The sequence below is a fragment of the Callorhinus ursinus genome, unplaced genomic scaffold (genome assembly GCF_003265705.2).
Source record: "Callorhinus ursinus isolate GAN/ISIS: 27379988/994484 unplaced genomic scaffold, GSC_fseal_2.0 scaffold15, whole genome shotgun sequence".
Lineage (NCBI taxonomy): Eukaryota > Metazoa > Chordata > Mammalia > Carnivora > Otariidae > Callorhinus > Callorhinus ursinus.
Window position 1 is genome coordinate 45,206,963 of NW_027397077.1, and position 19,974 is coordinate 45,226,936.

Genomic DNA, 19,974 nt, shown 5'->3' on the forward strand with positions numbered 1-19,974 from the left:
GTAGAAGGACTGACAAACTGAACTTCATCAGGATAAACAAATTCTGCTCTTCAAAAGACACTGTTAATACAATGAGAAGACAAATATGGAGAAAATATATGCAATCCACATAGCTGACAACAGACTTAGAACTCTAAAACTCAGTAAGAAAACAAACAACTCAATAAAATAAATAAGCAAAAGATTAACCAGATACTTCACCGGAAGATGAATAAGCATGTGAAAAGATGAGCAACGTTATTACTAATTATGGAAATGCAAAAACCATGAGATAAAAACTACCAACCTGCTTGAATGGCTAAAAAAAATTTTAATGACCACACCAGGTGTTGGTAAAGATATGGAACAACTGGAGGATGTGGAGCAGTATTGCTGGTGGGAATGTAAGACAGAAAAACCATTTTAAAAATTAAACATATGGGCACCTGGGTGGCTCAGTTGGTTAATCGACTGCCTTAGGCTCAGTTCATGATCCTGGAGTCCCTGGATCGAGTCCCGCATCGGGCTCCCTGCTCGGCAGGGAGTCTGCTTCTCCCTCTGACCCCCCCCCATGTGCTTTCTCTCTCTCTAATAAACAAATAAAATCTTTAAAAAAAAAAAAAGAAACTGCATCCCAAAATTGTAAAGAAATAAAAACTTATATATATAGAAAAATAAAATTAAATATAAAAAAATTAAACATACATTTTGGGGTGATGAAAATATGTTCTGGAATGAAATGTGTTGGTTGCACAATCTTGTGAATATACTAAAAAGCACTAAAACATGGGATGCCTGCGTGGCTCAGTCAGTTAAACATCTGCCTTTGACTCAGGTCATGATCCGGGGATCCTGGGATTAAGTCCCACATCGGGCTCCTTGCTGGGCGGGGAGTCTGCTTCTCCCCGCCTGCTGCTCCCCCTGCTTGTGCTCTCACTCTATCCCTCTCTCCGACAAATAAATCAAATCTTAAAAAAAAAAAATTAAAAATTAAAAAAAATTAAAACGAACCTTGAAAGGATGACTTAACGATTCCCCTCCTAAGTATCTACCCAAGAGAAATGAAAGCTTATGTTTAGACAAAGACTTGTACACACACATGTTCATAACAGGTTTACCTGTAATAGCCAAAAACTGGAAGCAAATGTCCATTACAATTGAAGAATGGAGAATTGTGACCCATCTATATAATGGAATACCATTCAGCTATAAAAAGGAATGAACTATTGATACATTTAACATGGAAGAATCTCAGAATAATGCTGTTGAGTGAAACAAGTCAGACACTTCTCCCCCAAAAGTACATCCACAGTATGTGCATATACATAAAGTACATACACAGATTCCACTTAAATGAAATACCAGAAAATGCAAACTAGAAAGCAAGTCAGTGGTTGCCTGGGGATGGGTAAGGAAGGGGAAGTAGGCAGGAGGGAGGATTTATAAAAGAGCATTAGGAGACTTCTGGCGTAATGGATTTGTTCATCATCTTGACTGTGGTGCAGCTTCACAGACACATGCATACGTCAAAACTCAACCTGTATAGTGTAAATACATACAGTTTACTATATGGCAGTTATACCTCAATTAAGCTATTCTACAAAAAAGAGAAGATAATCAGGGGCTATCTGCAGATATCTGAGGGGATGACATGGAAGAAGCAGTGACCTTGCAACACTTCACTTCCCACTTCATTCAGGATGTCAAATCTGGGTTCCAGTTTAGGCTTTTCTTAATTTTCTGCTGCATACACGTTTGTTGTTCTGTTAGCACCTAGAGTCACATTACATACAGAAACCTTCCACCCACCCAAATCTGCCCAAGGGGAACATTCTCTCCTGTTCTCAGACTCAAAACTATTTCCTATGTTCCTCTACCCTAACCATTACATCTGCTCTAGTCCTACACATAACTAATCTTCCCCAAACCTCTTTTATTCATTTGTACAACCCCAGTTTGAATCCTCATTACTTCCTGCCTCTTGTATTTCCTCAGCTTCAGAGTTGCCCTGCTGTATTTAGCCTGTTTTGCTACAAATACATAGTGTTAGCTACCACAGTCAAGAGTTCCTCGGGCTAACTCTTCCAGCCCTCCCAGGCTTGGCCCTAGCTCCCTTTCTATTTGCTTAGCACAACCAACTTCCCCTTCTATTGTAACCTGCCTCTCCATACTTTCCTAGTCCCAGCTCCTATAAAGAGCATCTCTGTTGTACTATGACCCAAACCCAGCAACTCCTGATTAGACTAGAGGTAAACAACTGACTGAAAAGAAAGTCAATCCATCGTAGGGGCTGAACCATTCAGACTCACAATGGAATCTGAATGCCAACATGCAGCATGGTCAAGCAGTGCCAAGCACTAGGCACAAAAACTGCAGCAACAGATGGTGTCAGGCAAGTAAAACCCAGGTGAAAGTCGAAAGAAAAGAACCCACTTCATACCCACTAGGATGACTATAATCAGAAGGACAGACAGTAACAAGTGCTGATGAGCATGTGGAGAAACTGGAACCCCACACACTGCTGGGGCAAAGGTGTACTGGTGCAGCCGCTCTGCAAAGGTCTGGCAATCCCTCAGAAAGTTAAACATAGAGTCAGCCTATGACCCAGCAATTCCATTCCTAGAGACGAACCCAAGAGAAATGAAATGATACATCCACACAAAAACCTGCACACAAATGTTCACAGCATCATTATTCATAACAGCCAAAAATGAGGAAACCACCTAACTGTGTACCAACATTTGGTGCTGAACAGAGAACAAGCTCTGAGAAAGCAGAATCATTTGGACCCTTAGGGAACCTAAAGAAATCAAAAAGGGAGAGATGAGAACCCATGCAGTGTTCCACAGAGATGACAACCTTCCCCCTCCCATTAAGCTGGGCTGGAAACGAATTCCCTAAGATTCTCTCCAGTATCCTTCTGGTAATTCTTCCCAGCCAGTCCACGTGAGTGATGAGTAGTGCAGAGACAGCCTGGACTGCACACACTGTTCCCATCCCCGGAAAGAAACAGCGCTCTTAGCCACAACTTTCTCACTTTGCCAAACTCAGTCCCTTTCCAGTGCCCTAGACTTTTCTACATCTGAATCTGCCGGTGACACTGTTTTTAACTGGAATGGACTTCTTGCCCCTTCTCCCACCTACCCTCCTCCCTAACCCAACTCGGAAAACACAATTAAATAATGCCTCCTAAACTGAACAAATCACTGTCTTCAGTTGGCCTCTCTACCTACACAAGCAAAAAATTAACGTTAACACTGATGTGCTCCACTGAATCAGACACTCAAAAACAGCAGCCTCAGTAAAGAATAAATAAATGTTTGCCAAATTGCATTACTCCGGAGGACAGAACCTGAACCAGCTGTTTAACAAGAAAGTTTTGAGGGGCTCCTGGGTGGCTCGGTCAGTTGAGTGTCTGACTCCTGATTCTGGCTCAGGTCATGATCTCAGGGTCATGAGTTTGAGCCCCATGTTGGGCATGGAGACTTAAAAAAAAGGAATATAGAAGGAATGACTGAAACAGAAAAAAATCATTTTGCAACCTTAATGAAAATGAAAGGTTCAGATCAAGATCATCAATGATTGCTAATGCCATAGGTGAAAGGTGGGTTTAGGGAACTAAAGATCTACATGTCACCAAAACAGCACCTCACAGATCACTTCCTAATCACAGAGGTTGGGAAGGAAGAGCTGTATATAGCTGTGACCATCTTAATATAGTGATTAAACTTATCTTCACTAATAGTGAGACAATCAGACATTATGAAATATTCTCATCAAAAACATATAACCTAAATTTACCCAAGCTTAGATCTACATATCAGGGCTAGAGGAACACATTAAATATCAAATGATACAACCAGCCAAACCCAGAATGTGGAACATTCTGTTAAGACAACTGGCTTGATCTTTTCAAAGCTAAAGGTAATGACATAAAAGGAGGGAGAGGGAAGGGATCACATTCTAGATGAAAAGACTTAAGCATTTAGGGGTGAAGTGTCATGATAATATCTAATTTATTTTGTTTTTTTTTTTAAAGATTTTATTTGAGAGAGCGAGCGCACATGTGCGGATGAGCAGGGGTGAGGGGTAGATGGAGGCAGACTCCCCGCTAAGCAAGGAGCCCAATGTGGGCGGAAGGCAGATGCTTAACTGACTGAGCCACCCAGGCACCCCTCTAATTTACTTTGTATTAGTTCAACCAAATACAGTTGACTCTGAACAACACAGGTCTGAACTGTGTGGGTCCACTTATATGTTGACTTTTTACAGTACAGTACTGTAAATGTATTTTCTTTTCCCTAGCTTACTTTATTGTAAAAACACTCACGTATATAATATATATAAAAATATATTTTAAATATATATATGTAACATACAAGTGTTAATCGACTCTTTATCGGTGAGGCTTCTGGTCAACTGTAGTCTATTACTACTTAAGTTTTTGGAGAGTCAGAAGTTATACTAGAATTTGACCCACATGCAGGGTTGGTACCCTTAAGCCCTGCATTGTTCAAGGGTCAACTGCTGAAATTAGGTAGGAGTGTGTGTGTTCGTGTATTTTAAAAAGAGACGGCTACTCCACATTAGAGGAAGGGTAGCTTCCTGAAGCAGTGCTGTTGGAGCATGATCTCTGATCAGATCACAATCCGGTTAAAGAGTAATCCCCAGGATCCCCCAACTTCACAGGGGCTGGTTAGACCTGCCAGGGAATGTCAACATGCAGAAATGCCTCAAACCAAGCCAAGGTGTGCTTAACCAGTTGTCAGTCCCCCTCTCCAGGCAAGAAGGCCCTGACTACTAATTCAGATTTAAGTAATCCTTCACATCATTCTATTATTCCTGCCTGTTTTTGTTTGTGTGTTTTAGATGGCTGCAGCTGTAATAACACTTTAGAAAGTTAAGAAGTGGGTGAGAGGTTTGTAATAAAGAATACATAACATGGTTTAGTTTATTATGTTGGGGAAGAAGGGCCTGAAAGGGAATGAATACTGGTAAACATTCTAATTCTTGGGGAAGGGTGAGCAAAACCCTTAAGTTTCCATCTTCTCCCCTTCCCTTATCCTTCACCCTTACCGTTTTTCATCTTTAATCTTCACACAACAAAACCTACCTGTAGCCTAGAACAAACTGACCTGTCCTTTTTAGCTCAATATTGCCAGAAGTAACCTCACCCCAAGAGGTTTTCAAATTTTCTAGCATAAAGCTATAGAAAGCATTCTTACTGCATTATAACTTATATTATGATTTACTGTGGTAAAATATGCATAACATAAAATTTACCATTTTAACCTCCTTAGCTTTATAAACAAATTCTCACATCTACAACTCAATTTTCTTCCTCACTTGTAAGAGAGCCTTCCTGACCACCTCTTAGGGTTGTAGGGAGGATTCCATGTGCAAATACAGGTGAAGCAGCTTTGTAAACAATAAAACACTTTACATAGATACACAAGTTACCTGAAGTCAGTATGGGACTGACATAGGGAATGACATGATTTTGCCTTGCTCCCCCGCACCCCCACAAAGAGGATTAGATTTAAAAAGATTTCAATTACCATTAGTCTAAAATGTTTTTTAATCCATTAACCTAGAGACTAAGGGTTTTCCTGTAGCTCTCACTCACCCAAAAGCGACCCATCCTTTCATTTCTACATCTCACTTCTGTTATGGTTGGTGGATGAACTTCCTCACTTTTACTCAAAGGCTTAACCATCAAAAGCCTGCTGGTTAGGTGACTCAACTGACTTTCTGCCAGAGTATATCCGGCTGTTCACAAACCAGACACTAGTTCTCTGAATTGTAACAAGTATCTGAGAAACATGGGACACCTGGGTGGCTCAGTCAGTTAAGTGTCTGCCTTCAGCTCAGGTACTGGGCTCCCTGCTCAGTGGGGAGTCTGCTTCTCCCTCTGCCTTCCACTCTCCCTGCTTGTGCGTTCTTTCTCTGACAAGTAAGTAAAATCTTAAAAAAAAAAAAAAAAAGTATCTGACAGGGCGCCTGAGTGGCTCAGTTGTTTAGCAACTGCCTTTGGCTCAGATCATGGTCCCAGGGTCCTGGGATCAAGCCCCGCATCGGGCTCCCTGCTCCGCGGGAAGCCTGCTTCTCCCTCTCCCACTCCCCCTGCTTGTGTTCCCTCTCTCGCTGTGTCTCTCTGTCAAATAAATAAATTTAAAAAAAAGTATCTGAGAAACAGAGGTATGTAAAGGATCAGTATAAGGATGCTCTGGGACCTGTTCTTAAAAGAGTGACTCTATTATTAATGTCAAGTAAAGAAACAGAACCAACAGAACCACCAAGATGGAGAAAGAGAACCTAATGGCTCTGCTGGCAACATATATATAAGGTCATATTTTGCCAATTACCTTCAAGTGAGATTTAAAATATATTGTTAAAAATAAACTTCATATACCAGGGCGCCTGGGTGGCTCAGGTTAAGCGTCTGCCTTCGGCTCGGGTCATGATCCCAGGGTCCTGGGATCGAGTCCCTGCATAGGGCTCCCTGCTCGGCTGGGGGCCTGCTTCTCCCTCTCCCTCTGTCCCTGCTTGTGTTCCCTCTCTCACTGTGTCTCCGTCAAATAAATAAATAAAATCTTTTAAAAAAATAAACTTCATGTATATGATTTACATATGTAACAATGTATAAGATCACATAAATATATACAGGATTATATATATACATATATAAAGTTTATATAAGTGACATTTATTACAAGTAAGTAGCTCACACAATTATGGAGGCCAAGGAGTCCCGAGATCTGCAATCTGAGGGCCTGACAACCAGGAGAGCCAATGGTATAAGATCCAGTCTGGGGGCGCCTGGGTGGCTCAGTTGGTTAAGCGACTGCCTTCGGCTCAGGTCATGATCCTGGAGTCCTGGGATCGAGTCCCACATCGGGCTCCCTGCTTAGCAGGGAGTCTGCTTCTCCCTCTGACCCTCTTCCCTCTCGTGCTATCTCTCATTCTCTCTCTCTCAAATAAATAAATAAAATCTTTAAAAAAAAAAAAAGATCCAGTCTGAGTCTGAAGGCACAAGAAAACCTTCAAATAGAGTGAACTTTCTCTTGTTCACGCTTTTTGTTCTATTCAGGACTCTAACAATTGGGATGAGGGCAATCTGCTTTGCACAGTCTACAGATTCAAATATTAATCTCTTCCAGAAAGACCCTCACAGATAGATCCAGAGTAATGCTTTAACCAAATAACTGGGCATCCCTGCCCCAGTCAAGCTGCCACATAAAATTAACCAGTCGGCCAGGGTTAGATATGAAAAGCTAACAGAAGCTCACCCATTTGAGGCTTCAGGTAAAAAAATGGGGAACCGTAATGCTCAAGCACAGGCCCAACTCTTTAGGCTGAAAAGGAAATGCTACAGAACAGAAATGTCAAAAGTTTCAAAACACTTTCCTTCTATTTCTAAAGTTATTGAAGAGAAGGTTTAAAAGGACTGAAACTATGCTAGTTAAGATTTTGGCAAAATAAAGACTGCCTGCCAAACTGGATCACCAATGCACAGCTTGTTTCGGACCACATTTTAGAAACATCATTGCTAAATACTAATTCAAGGTGGAAACACAAAACTACCATGACAAAAAGGAAAAGGGATGAACATTCCATATTCCATAACTACACATGCTTTTCCACCACATCACACTGCACAGCTGAGCACACTGTGAGGTGGTAATACATAATTTATGAAATCACATTTCAAGGTCAAAGATCCGTCAGTTAAGATGCAGTCTGGCTTTATTTGAGAGGAAGAGTCTGTATGAAGAGAAGGTACTGATCTTAATTTCCTCATTTGTAAGAACATCACACTGTGGTGCAACATCACTATCTATTTCCAGAACTTTTTTCATCACGGCAAACAGAAACTCCATACAGATTAAGCAATGATTATGCAGGTCCTGCTCCCCTAGCCCTTAATAATCTCTATTCTACTTTCTGTCTATGAATTTTCCTTTTTTAAATAGCTCATGGAAGTGGGTATCTGTCCTCATGTATGGCGTATCTCAGCATGATGTTTTCAATTTCATCTACACTGTAGCATGCATCAGAACTTCATTCTTTTATATGGTGAATAATACGCCATTGCAAGTAAATACATCTTGCTTATCCTTTTTTATTTATTTTATTTAAATTCAAGTTAGTTAACATAAAATGTGTTTTATTTATTCTTTTATCTGTTGATGATGCGGGTTGTTTCTACTTTCTGACTCTCTTGAATAATTCTGCTATGAACAACAGTATATCAGTATCTGTTTTGAGATCCTGTTTTCAAATCTTTTGGGTATATACCTAAAAGTGGGTTTGCCAAGACATACAGTAACTCTGTTTAAACTTTTAAGGAACAACCAAACAGCTTTCCATAGCGCCAGCACCGTTTCAACTTCTTAGCAGCAATAGACAAAAGTTCCAATTTCTCCAGATCCTCACCAACACGTGTTTTATTTATGTATTTTATTTATTTGAGAGAGAGAGAAAGAGCATGAGAAAGCACAAGCAGGGGGAGTGGCAGAGGAAGAAGCAGACTCCCCAGTGAGCAAGGAGCCCGAGCCAATGCGGGGCTCAATCCCAGAACCCTGGGATCATGATTTGAGCCAGAAGCAGACACAGATGCTAATGCTTAACCGACTGAGCCACCCAGGTGCCTCCCCCACCTTAAATAACAGCCATCACCAACAGGCACATGAAAAAGTGCTCAACATCATTTAGCATCAAAGACATACAAATCAAAACCACAACGAGATACCAGCTCACACCAGTCAGAATGGCTAAAATTAACAAGTCAGGAAACGACACATGTTGGCGAGGATGCGGAGAAAGGGGAACCCTCCTACACTGTTGGTGGGAATGCAAGCTGGTGCAGCCACTCTGGAAAAGAATATGGAAGTTCCTCAAAAAGTTGAAAATAGAGCTACCCTACGACCCAGCAATTGCACTACTGGGTATTTAACCCCAAAGATACAAATGTAGTAATCCAAAGGGGCACGGGCACCCCAATGTTTATAGCAGCAATGTACACAAAAGCCAAACTATGGAAAGAACCCAGATGTCCATCTACAGATGAATGGATAAAGAAGATGTGGCATATATATATACAATGGGATATTATGCAGGCATCAAAAAATTGAAATCTTGCCATTTGCAATGACATGGATGGAACTAGAGGGTATTATGCTAAGCGAAATAAGTCAATCAGAGAAAGACAATTATCAAATGATCTCACTGATATGTGGAATTTGAGAAAGCAGAGGATCATAGGGGAAGAGAGGAAAAAATGAAACAAGAAGAAACCAGAGAGGGAGACAAACCATAGGAAACTCTTAATCTCAGGAAACAAACTGAGGGTTGCTGGAGTGGAGGGGGGCAGGAGGGATGGGGTGGCTGGGTGATGGACACTGGGGAGGGTATGTGTTGTGGTGAGTGCTGTGAATTGTGTAAGATTAATGAATCACAGACCTGTACCCCTGAAACAAAAATACATATGTTAATTAAAAAATAAAAAAAAAATAAATGCCATCATAGCCAGTGTGAAGTGGTATCTCATTGTAGGTTTAATTTGTATTTCCCTAATGACTAGTGATATGCATTTTTGTGGTGTGAATTACCCATTTGCATATCTTCTTTGAAGAAATGTCTATCCAGGTCTTGTGCCCCTTTTGAATCGTGTTTTGTTATTGAGTTGGAGTTCTTAAATATTCTGAATATGAACTCCTTATCAGATATATGATTTACAGATATTTTCTCATTCTGAGGATTGTCTTTTTACTCTTGATAGTGTCCTTTGAAGCACAGTTTTTAATTCTGATAAAGTCCAATTTACCTGTTTTTCCTGTTGTTGCCTGTGCTTTCAGTGTCATAGCCACAAAATCACTGTCAAATCCAAAGTCATAATTTTTTCCCCTAAGTTTTCTTCTAAGAATTTTATACTTTTTTTTTAAAAGATTTTATTTATTTATTTGAGAGAGAGAATGAGATAGAGAGAGCACGAGAGGGAAGAGGGTCAGAGGGAGAAGCAGACTCCCTGCTGAGCAGGGAGCCCGATGCGGGACTCGATCCTGGGACTCCAGGATCATGACCTGAGCCGAAGGCAGTCGCTTAACCAACTGAGCCACCCAGGCGCCCCAAGAATTTTATACTTTTAACTCTTTGGTTTTGATCTAATTTTTGCACATGGTGATAGGTAAGGGTTAAGCTCTTCTTTTGCAGGTAGATGTTTCCCCAGTACCATTACCATTTGTTGAAGACACTGTCCTTTTACCACTAAATGGGACTTTTCGTACCTTTGTGGAAGTTCAACTGATCCTGTACGTGAAAGTCAATTTCTGGGCTCTATATTCCACTGATCTACACATGTATCCTTATGCCAGTACCACAATGTTTTATTATAGCTTTGTAGAAAGTTTTGAAGTCATGAAGTGGGAAGACTTCAACTTTGTTTTGAGCTTTTAAGATTGTTTTCACTATTCAGGGTCCCATGATTTTCTTTATGAATTTTAGGATGCATTTTTCTATTTCCGTGAAAAACAAGTCACTGAAATTTTAATAAAGATTGAACTGAATTTGTAGAAGGCTTTGGGAGTACTGTCATCCTAATAAAATTAAGTTTTCTTTTTTTTTTTTTTGTTTTATAGTTGTTTTTTTTTTTTTAAAGGTTTTATTTATTTACTTGACAGAGACACAGCGAGAGAGGGAACACAAGCAGGGGGAGCGGGAGAGGGAGAAGCAGGCTTCCCGCGGAGCAGGGAGCCCGATGTGGGGCTCGACCCCAGGACCCTGGGATCACGACCTGAGCCGAAGGCAGACGCTCAACGACTGAGCCACCCAGGCGCCCCTAAAATTAAGTTTTCTAACCCAAAAACGTGACATGTCTTTTTATATCTTGTTTAATTTTTTCCAGCAGTTTTACAGTTTTCAGTTTATAGGTCTTTCACACACCAAGTTAATTTTTAAAATTCAGTTTTCAAAAATTTTTAATTCCAGTATAGTTAACATGCAGTGTTGTATTAGTTTCAGGTGTACAATATAGTGACTCATCACTTCCATACATCATCCAGTGCTTATCACAAGTGCACCCCTTAATCCCCATCACCAATTTCACCCACCCCCCCCCCCCCCCCCCCCTGGTAATCATCAGTGTGTTCTCTAAGTTAACAGTCTGTTTCTTGGTTTGTCTCTCTTTGTTTTAGCCTTTGCTCATTTGTTTTATTTCCTAGATGCCATATATGAATGAAATCAGATGGTATCCGTCTTTCCTACCAAGCTAATTTTACTTTTTTTGATGCTATTTTAAGTGGAACTGTTTTCCTGGTTTCCTCTTTGGATAGTTCATTGTTAGTATATAGAAATGCAACTGAAAAAAAAATGCAACTGGTTTTTGTGTTCTCACTTTCTATCCTGCAACTTTGATTAATTAGTTTATTAGCTCTAACAGGTTTTTATTTTTTAGTATGAAATCTTCAGATATTCTACAAATATAAGATCATGTCACCTGCAACAGAGATAATTTTACTCCTTCCTTTCCCATTTGGATGTCTTTTATTTCCTTTTCTTGCCAAACTGCTCTGGTTAGAACCTCTAGTACTATTATGAATAGAAGTGGAGGCAGTGGGCATCCTTGCCTTTTCCCTGAACTAAATCAGAGGAAAGAGCTATCAGTCTTTTACTACTATGATGTTCACTGGGTGCTTTTCATATATGGCTTTTATTATACTGAAGTGATCATCTTCTATTCCTAGTGTTTTGAGTCACGGAAGGCTGAATTTTGTCAAAGGCTTTTTCTGCATCAATTGAGATGATCATGTGTTTTTCTTGCTCCTTTCACTTTGTTAATGTGGTGTACTATACTGATCACTTTTTCAATGTGCAATCATCCTAGCATTCCAGGAACAAATCCCACTTGCTCATGGTGTATAAATCCTTTTAACAGGCGGCTTAATATTTAGTTTGCTGGTATTTTACTCAAGATCTTTGAGTCATTGTTTATAAGGGCTACTGACCTGTAGTTTAACTTTTTTTGTAGCCTTTGCCTGGTCCTGGTATCAGAGCAATGTTGGCTCACAGAATGATTTAGTAAGTGTTCCTCCCTCTTTGATTTCTGGGAAGAATGTGAGGATTGGTGTTAGTTCTTTAAATGTTAGCATTCACCAGTGAAGACATCAAGTCCAGGGCTTTTCTTTGTTGGTAGGTTTTGGGTAACTGATTTGATCTTTTTTTTTTCTATTTAGAGATTTTATTTATTTGAGAGAGAGAGAGCACATGAGAGGGGGGAGGGTCAGAGGGCAAAGCAGACTCCCTGCCGAGCAGGGAGCCCGATGCGGGGACTCGATCCAGGGACTCCAGGATCATGACCTGAGCTGAAGGTAGTCAGTCGCCCAACCAACTGAGCCACCCAGGCGCCCCCTGATTTGATCTCTTTACTTGACAACAAGTATGATTTTTATTGAGTTGGTTTTGGTAGTTTGTGTTTCCAGGACCTTATTAATTTCATCCAGGTTATTAAATCTGTTGGTGTACAAGTGTTCATAGGACTCTCTTATAATCTTTTTTTTCCCCTGTAGAACTGGTAGTAACATCCCCACAGAGTTAATTTCTGATTTTAGAAATAGGAGGGTTTTTTTTTTCCTCAGTCAATCCAGCCGGAAATCTGTCTGCTCTAATCTTTATTATTTCCTTTCCTTCTACTAGCTTTGGGTTTGTTCTTTTTCTAATTCCACAGGAAGTAAAGTTAGGTTGCTGATTAGAGGATGCTTCTTCTTGGGTGGCTCAGTTGGTTAAGCATCTGACTCTTGGTTTCGGCTCAGCTCATAATTCTCAGGGTTGTGAGACTGAGCCCTGAATGGGGCTCTGTGCTCAGTCCGGGGTCTGCTGGCGATTCTCTCCCACTCCTCCCCCGCGCCTGTGTGTGCTCCTTCTCAAATACATAACTAAAATCTTAAAAGAGAGGTTTCCTTTTTTCTTTTTTTAATGTTAGCATATATCACTAGGAATTTCCCCCTTAGCACTGCTTTGCTGTGTCGCGTAAGTTTTAGTATATTGTGTTTTCGTTTTATTCATCTCTTAAGTATTTAAAAATTTCCCTTGTGATTTCATCTTTGGCCCACTGGTTCTTTAAGAGTGTGCTGTTTTACATCCACAGATTTGTGAATTTTCCAGTTTTCCTCCTGTTACTGATTTCCAACTTCATCTCATTGTGGTCAGAAAAATTTTTATGGTATCTATCTTGCCACCAACCTTTAAATTGTGGCCTAACACCAGGTGTGTCCTAGAGAAGGTCCCATGTGCACCTGAGAAGAATGCATGCGCTGTTGCTGAGTGGGGTCCTATGTGTGTCTGTTAGATCTGGCTGGGTTACTGTTGTTCAAGTTCTCTATTTCCTCACTTCTCTGTTCTCTGGTTCTACCCACTCTTGAATATCATTGTGAAATTACCTATTTCTCCCTTCAGTTCTGTCAATTTTTGCTTCATATAATTTTTTTTCATTTTAACAGTTTTTATTTTTTTAAAAAGATTTTATTTACTTGATGGACAGACAGAGAGCATAAGCAGGGGGAGCAGCAGAAAGAGAGGGAGAAGCAGGCTCCCAGGACCCTGGAATCATGACCCAAGCCAGAGGCAGACGCTTAACCGACTCAGCCACCCAGGCGCCCCTGTAACAGTTTTTATTTAAAGTTGCATATAAGATTACTCCTGTCATCTTCTCAATTCTTTCTTCCTTATATATGCCCTTTTCTTTTCCTACTTGGCAAGATTCGGCTTCATGTTCAAGGATCTTTTGGCAGTCTTTGTCCAGTTTTAGTCTAGTGATAACCACCTTGCTAAAGTGAATGTCCACATGGACAGTTGTGCCATTTGCCTTCTCTCGCTGTACTCATTCAATGTAAATAACATACTTCTTCCTGTAAACCTGGGCTACTTTACCAATTTGCTGACCTTTGTAGTGTCTTCGCACAACCTGCACTTCATCATCCTTTCGGACGGGCACGGACTGAACGTTTTACTTCTGTCCCAGCTCTTTGGAAAGAGGGGAAGACATGCTCCTCCTGCAAATTTTTTGGGAAGGTGCACTGAAATGCCGTTTATGGTTCTTGCTCCAGTCAGAAGTCATAAAGGGATTGAACTTCATTTTGGCCACTGGCGCTTCAGTGATGGCCACAAAAGGGAAGGGCTGTGTCATATAATTTGATGACCTATCATTAGATGTAATAAATGTTTACCATTATTTTATCTTCTTGCTGTACTGAACCTTTTATTAACATATGTTCTTCTTTGTCTCTCGTAAATTTTTTTTATTTAAAATCTATCTTGAGGGGCACCTGGGTGGGCTCAGTCAGTTAAGCATCTGTCTGCCTTCGGCTCAGGTCATGATCTTGGGGTCCTGGGATCCAGCCCCGCATCAGACTCCCTGCTCAGCGGGGAGTCTGCTTCTCCCTCTCCCTCTGTTCCCCTTGCTTGTGCTCTCTTTCTGACAAATAAATAAAATCTTTAAAAATTTATCTTGACTCATTTCAGTACAGCCACCCCAGCTCTCTTTTGGTTACTATTTATGTGAATTATCTTTTCCCACTCTTTCATATTCAAATTTTGTGTGTCTTTGGATCTAAACTGAGTCTCTTGTAAATAAATAGTTGGATCAGGTTTTTCTATCCAATCTGCCAATCTGTCTTTTCAGAGTTTAATGCATTTATATTTAAAGAAATTACTGATAAGAAAGGACTTATTTCTGTCACTTTGGTGTTTGTGTTCTATAGGCCTTATAGCTTTTTGATTATTCTGCATGACTATCTTTTTTTGTGTTCAGCTGATTTTTTTTTTGTAGTAAAACATGTTAACTCCCTTCTCATTTCCTTTTGTGTGTATTCTATAGCTATTTTCCTTGTCATTACCCCTCAGTTTTACAGATATTAATAACGTACCTTATTGTGTCGTATGCAACAAAACCCTTTCCTATAGTACTGTGATGCTAACAGAGTTGTATCATCATTTTGGGACCAGAGTTTAAGCAAAATGAAACGAGTATTTTCAGTGTAAACACTGAGGTCTTTAAAGCCAGAAATTATTACAGATTTCCAAACAAGAAAGAAAAAGCCCACTGAAGCACCACACATTTTAATTTTCAATAAAGTAAACATTACTCTCTAATAATGATCCACCTAAACAAAAAGCTCTTTGGAATCCTTTAAGGGGAAAAAAAACCCCTGACTGGGTGGCTCTGTCAGTTAAGCATCTGACTCTTGATTTCAGCTCAGGTCATGATCTCAGGGCTGTGAGACTGAGCCCTGCTCAGCAGGGAGTCTGCTTCAGATTCTCTTCTCTCCCTCTCTCTCAAATAAATAAATCTTAAAAAAAAAAAAAAAAGGCAAAAAGGTCAAGACCAAAAAGAAAGAAAACCATTGTAGATTATCCCCAGCCATTATCAGCCCATTTCTTGCCCTGCACCACTGTGATGGAATTACAAAGACCCATTTGGGCCCCTGTCTAGGCCTAGGTTTTTGGTCCTTATAGGTCAGAAAGCTGATTTCTGGTGACCTGATGGACTTTAGTAACCTGACAGGTTGTTTACTCCCTTTTTTCTTTCCATCTTATTTTTCTTTGTTCTACTTTCTTATTTTTCATTGTCTTTTCTCATTTCTATTCTTTTGTTAGCATAGTCTAAGTGTAATTATTATTTTATATCATTAGTATTAGTGGTTGTTAGCACAATTAGTATCACCAGTTAGTACAGTTAGCAGATCACCATGCAGCACGGCCTTACAGCCATCTCTGCTAACAAATTATCCATATCTATAATTATGAGCTCCTCGAGATCATTGGCCAGGGTAACTGCCAATGGTGAGGTTGGCCCAGCACATCTTGACTGGGACAGAGGCTGTGAAGGTCATTAAGAACAGTCAGCAGAGAGTGAAATAAGTCAGTCAGAGAAAGACATGTACCATATGACTTCACTGATATGAGGAATTCTTAATCTCAGGAAACAAACTGAGGGTTGCTGGAGTGGTGCGGGGTGGGAGGGAGGGGATGGCTGGGTGATAGACACTGGGGAGGGTATGTGCTATGGTGAGCGCTGTGAATTGTGCAAGACTGTTGAATCACAGATCTGTACTTCTGAAACAAATAATGCAATATATGTTAAGGGAAAAAAAGAAGAAGATAGCAGGAGGGGAAGAATGAAGGGGAGTAAGTCAGAGGGGGAGACGAACCATGAGAGACGATGGACTCTGAAAAACAAATTGAGGGTTCTAGAGGGGAGGGGGGTGGGGGGATGGGTTAGCCTGGTGATGGGTATTAAAGAGGGCACATTCTGCGTGGAGCACTGGGTGTTATGCACAAACAATGAATCATGGAACACTACATCAAAAACTAATGATGTAATGTATGGTGATTAACATAACAATAAAAAAATTTAAAAAAGAACAGTCAGCAGAGCACCCCCAGTTTCCAGGAACTTTTCTAAGACGCACACAGCACAAAGGCCTTGAATCACACCAATATTGTAAAGTTGAGGTGACTGACACTGAGGAAGCACTATTCCTTGTCTTGGAGTACGTTAGTGGAGGAGACATGTTTATTTACAATGGACCACAGCCACATGACAAAGAAAGAGGCCAGAGGCAAATTCCAGCAGCTAGTATCCACTGTGCAGTACTGCTACCAGAATGGTATAATTCACAGGGACCTGAAGCCAGAGAACCTTCTTTGTGACACTCAGCTGAATGTAAAAATTGCAGACTTTGGCCTCAGCAGTGAGTTCACCACTGGCCACAAGCAGAACACCAACTGTAACAGCCTCCCTTATACTACCCCAGAACCCTTCCTGTGACAAAAGTACAATGATCCAAGGTCACTTGGGCAGCTCAGTTGGTTAAGTGCCCAACTCTTGATTTTGGCTCAGGTCATGATCTCAGGGCTTGAGCCCCACATCGCCCAGCATGGAGCCTGCTTAAGATTCTCTTTCTCTCTCCCACTGCCCCCACCCCCCCAAATCCACTATGGTGGATGTGTGAAGCATGGTAATCATTCTGTCACCATGGTTACTGGTGTCCCTGCCTTTTGTGGGAGAGGACTTCAGGGAGCTATGGAAGCAGATCCTGAGGGGGCAATACCACATTCCAATGTTCTTTATCTCTTGAATGTGAAAAACCTCGAGAAAACTGATGACCCTCAACTGCAGTGATAGAGGAACGTTAGAAAATATTATGAGGGATCCAAGGATAAATATGGGCCAGGAAGAGAAACTCAGATCTTACAGAGTGCCTCATGACAACAAGGACCCCCGGGGTGACAAAAGTGATGATGAACATGGGCTATGGGTGGGACCAGATCCAGGACTCAGGAACAGCACAGAGGTATGAGAGTGCGATGGCCACCTAAGTGATCCCAAGCTCAAGAAACCCAAGGTAAAGGGCCACTCCCATCACAATAAGCCCCTCCTCCCCTTCTGCTAACCCTAACAGTTGCATTCTTTCCCCAACCTAGAAGGTTCAGCAGGTGTCTTGACAATGCAGTAAAAAATACTTGCAGCAAGCCTGCTATTCCCACCTGGGAGCACCAGAACTCAGAGCAGAAGGCCACAGTGCCTGCCAGTCCCCCACACCCCGTGTGGAGTCAAGGACCACCAGCCCCAGCTCAGCCCCCTAGCAGTGGCCCTGGGGCCTCCTCCAACCCCAGCACCAGCAGCAGTAGCACAACACCAGAGGGAACCAACTGTCCTCAATGTGTGTCTTTAAAAGAAAACCCTCTGCAAACCAGGCAGCCTGATGGTACAACCCAAACCCCTCCTTCAGGTCACAGCCAGGGCCAATGGTGACAGCTGGCAGGTTCCTCAACTTTATTCTAAGACAGTTCTGTTTTAGGCTGCCCAGCAAGAATCAGAAAGGCAAACAAAATAGAGTGAAGCCAATTTAATCTCTCATGGTGAATGGCCAAGGCAGAAATCAAATCAAAGACCGTGGGGGAGGTCGAGGTGTACTTCCTGAATTTTAAATGAAGAGAAAGAAGATGCTGAGCTCCAGCAAGCCTGACAACACAGGAGAGGTCAGCTAGAGACTAGGCATAAACAGCTGCAGATGGGAGCAACGTAAGAAGTACATGCTGTGTCTGCAAGATACTTGGGGAAGAGGACTTGGTTATTATTGATAAGGAAAGATTTACTTCCGCCATGTACCATTCGTTTTCTGTATATTTATTTTTCCATTGTTCAGTTCTTCATTTACCGATATTTTTTGTATTTAGTTGAATTTTTTTTTAAGATTTTATTTATTCATTTGAGACACAGATCCAGAGAGAGAGCATGAGCAGGGGAAGAGGCAGAGGGAGAGGGAGAAGCAGGCACCCTTCTGAGCCAGGAGCCAGACATGGGGCTTGATCCCAGGACCCTGGAATCATGACCCGAGCTGAAGGCAGATGATCAACCATCTGAGCCACCCAGGCGCCCCTATATTTAGTTGAATTTTTAATGTAATTTTTTAAAAAAGATTTTATCTGAGAAAAAGTGTGCAAGCGGGCAGAGGAGCAGAAGGAGAGGGAGAAGCAGACTCCCTGCTAAGCAAGGAGCTGGACATAGGACTCGATCCCAGGACCCTGAGATCATGACCTGAGCCAACAGCAGATGCTTCATTGTCTGAGCCACCCAGGGGCCCCTAATGTAATTTTTATGTATCATTTTGGTTCCCTCTTCTTTCCTCTTCTGTATATTTATTGTTTTCTTAGTGGTTACCTTGGGGATTACAATTAACATCTTAAATTTATAATAACCTAATTTAAATAATATCAATTGTTTCAATAGTTTACACTCTGTTCTAATCTGTCCTTTCTCCTTTACATTGTTATTATCATAGATTACATCTATATACATTGTGTGCCTGTTATGACAACTTTCATGTTTCTGTCATTTATTTTAAAAAGATTTTACTTATTTATTTAAGCGGGGGGAGGCACAAATGGTGGGGAGGGGCAGATGTAGAGGAAGAAGCAGATTCCTCACTGAGCAGGGAGCCCCGGTACAGGGCTCGATCCCAGGACTCTGAGATCATGACCTGAGCCAGTAGGGAGACACTTAACCAACTGAGCCACCAAGGGGCCCACATGTTTCTGTCTTTTAAATCATATATTTCAAAAAAAGGATAAAACAAAAGAGAATACTGGCTTTTATAGTTACCTACACCAGTATTCTTCTTACGGCTTTGAGTTAGTGTCTAGTGGCTTTTTACTTCAGACTGAAGAACTCCCTTTAGCATTTCCCGTGGGGCAGGAGTACCGGTAATGATTGCCCTCAACTTTTGTTCATCTGGAAATATCTTAATTTCTCCTTCATTCTTGAAGGATAGTTCTGCCAGATATAGAATTCTTAACTGGTAAGGTTTTTTTTTTCCCCTTTCAGGACTTTAAAAAACATCATTTTTACTGTCTTCTGGCATCCATGATTTCTTTCTTTTTTTAAAAAAGATTTTATTTATTTGAGAGAGAGAGACAGCCTGAGTGGGGTGGAGGGGCAGAGGGAGAGGGAGAAGCAGACTCCCCACTGAACAGGGAGCCCGACATGGGCCTCGATCCCAGGACCCCAGGATCATGACCTGAACCAAAGGGAGACACCACATGACTGAGCCACCTAGGTGCCCCTGGCATCCATGATTTCTAATGAGAAATCAACTGTTAAAATCTTATTTAGAATCCCTTATATATGACAAGTTGATTATCTTGCTTTCAAGTTCTTGTTGCTTTGCAAATTCAAGCTACAACTTGACTGTAATGTGTCTTGGCGTAGATTTCTTGAGTTTATCCTCCTTAGAGATCATTAAGCTTCTTAGATGTGTAAATTCATTAAATTCTGGAAGTTTCTGGACATCAGATTTTCACAAATGTTTTTTTCCTCTCTCTATATTCTCCTTCTGGAGCTCCTATGAAGTGTATTTGGCATGCTTGATGATGTCCTGCAGGTCCCTCAGGCTGTGTTCATTTTTCATAATTTTCTCTTTATGTTCCTCAGGCTGAATA

General features: G+C 41.1%; 1 protein-coding gene and 1 pseudogene across 2 annotated transcripts in view; both read right to left on the reverse strand.

Annotated features, from left to right (window-relative positions):
* The window catches only part of RAB7A (RAB7A, member RAS oncogene family), a 75,001-nt gene that overhangs the window by 35,313 nt on the left and 19,714 nt on the right, over positions 1-19,974 (reverse strand). The window lies entirely within an intron of this gene.
* On the reverse strand, positions 12,895-16,000 carry LOC141374255 (large ribosomal subunit protein uL24-like; annotated as a pseudogene).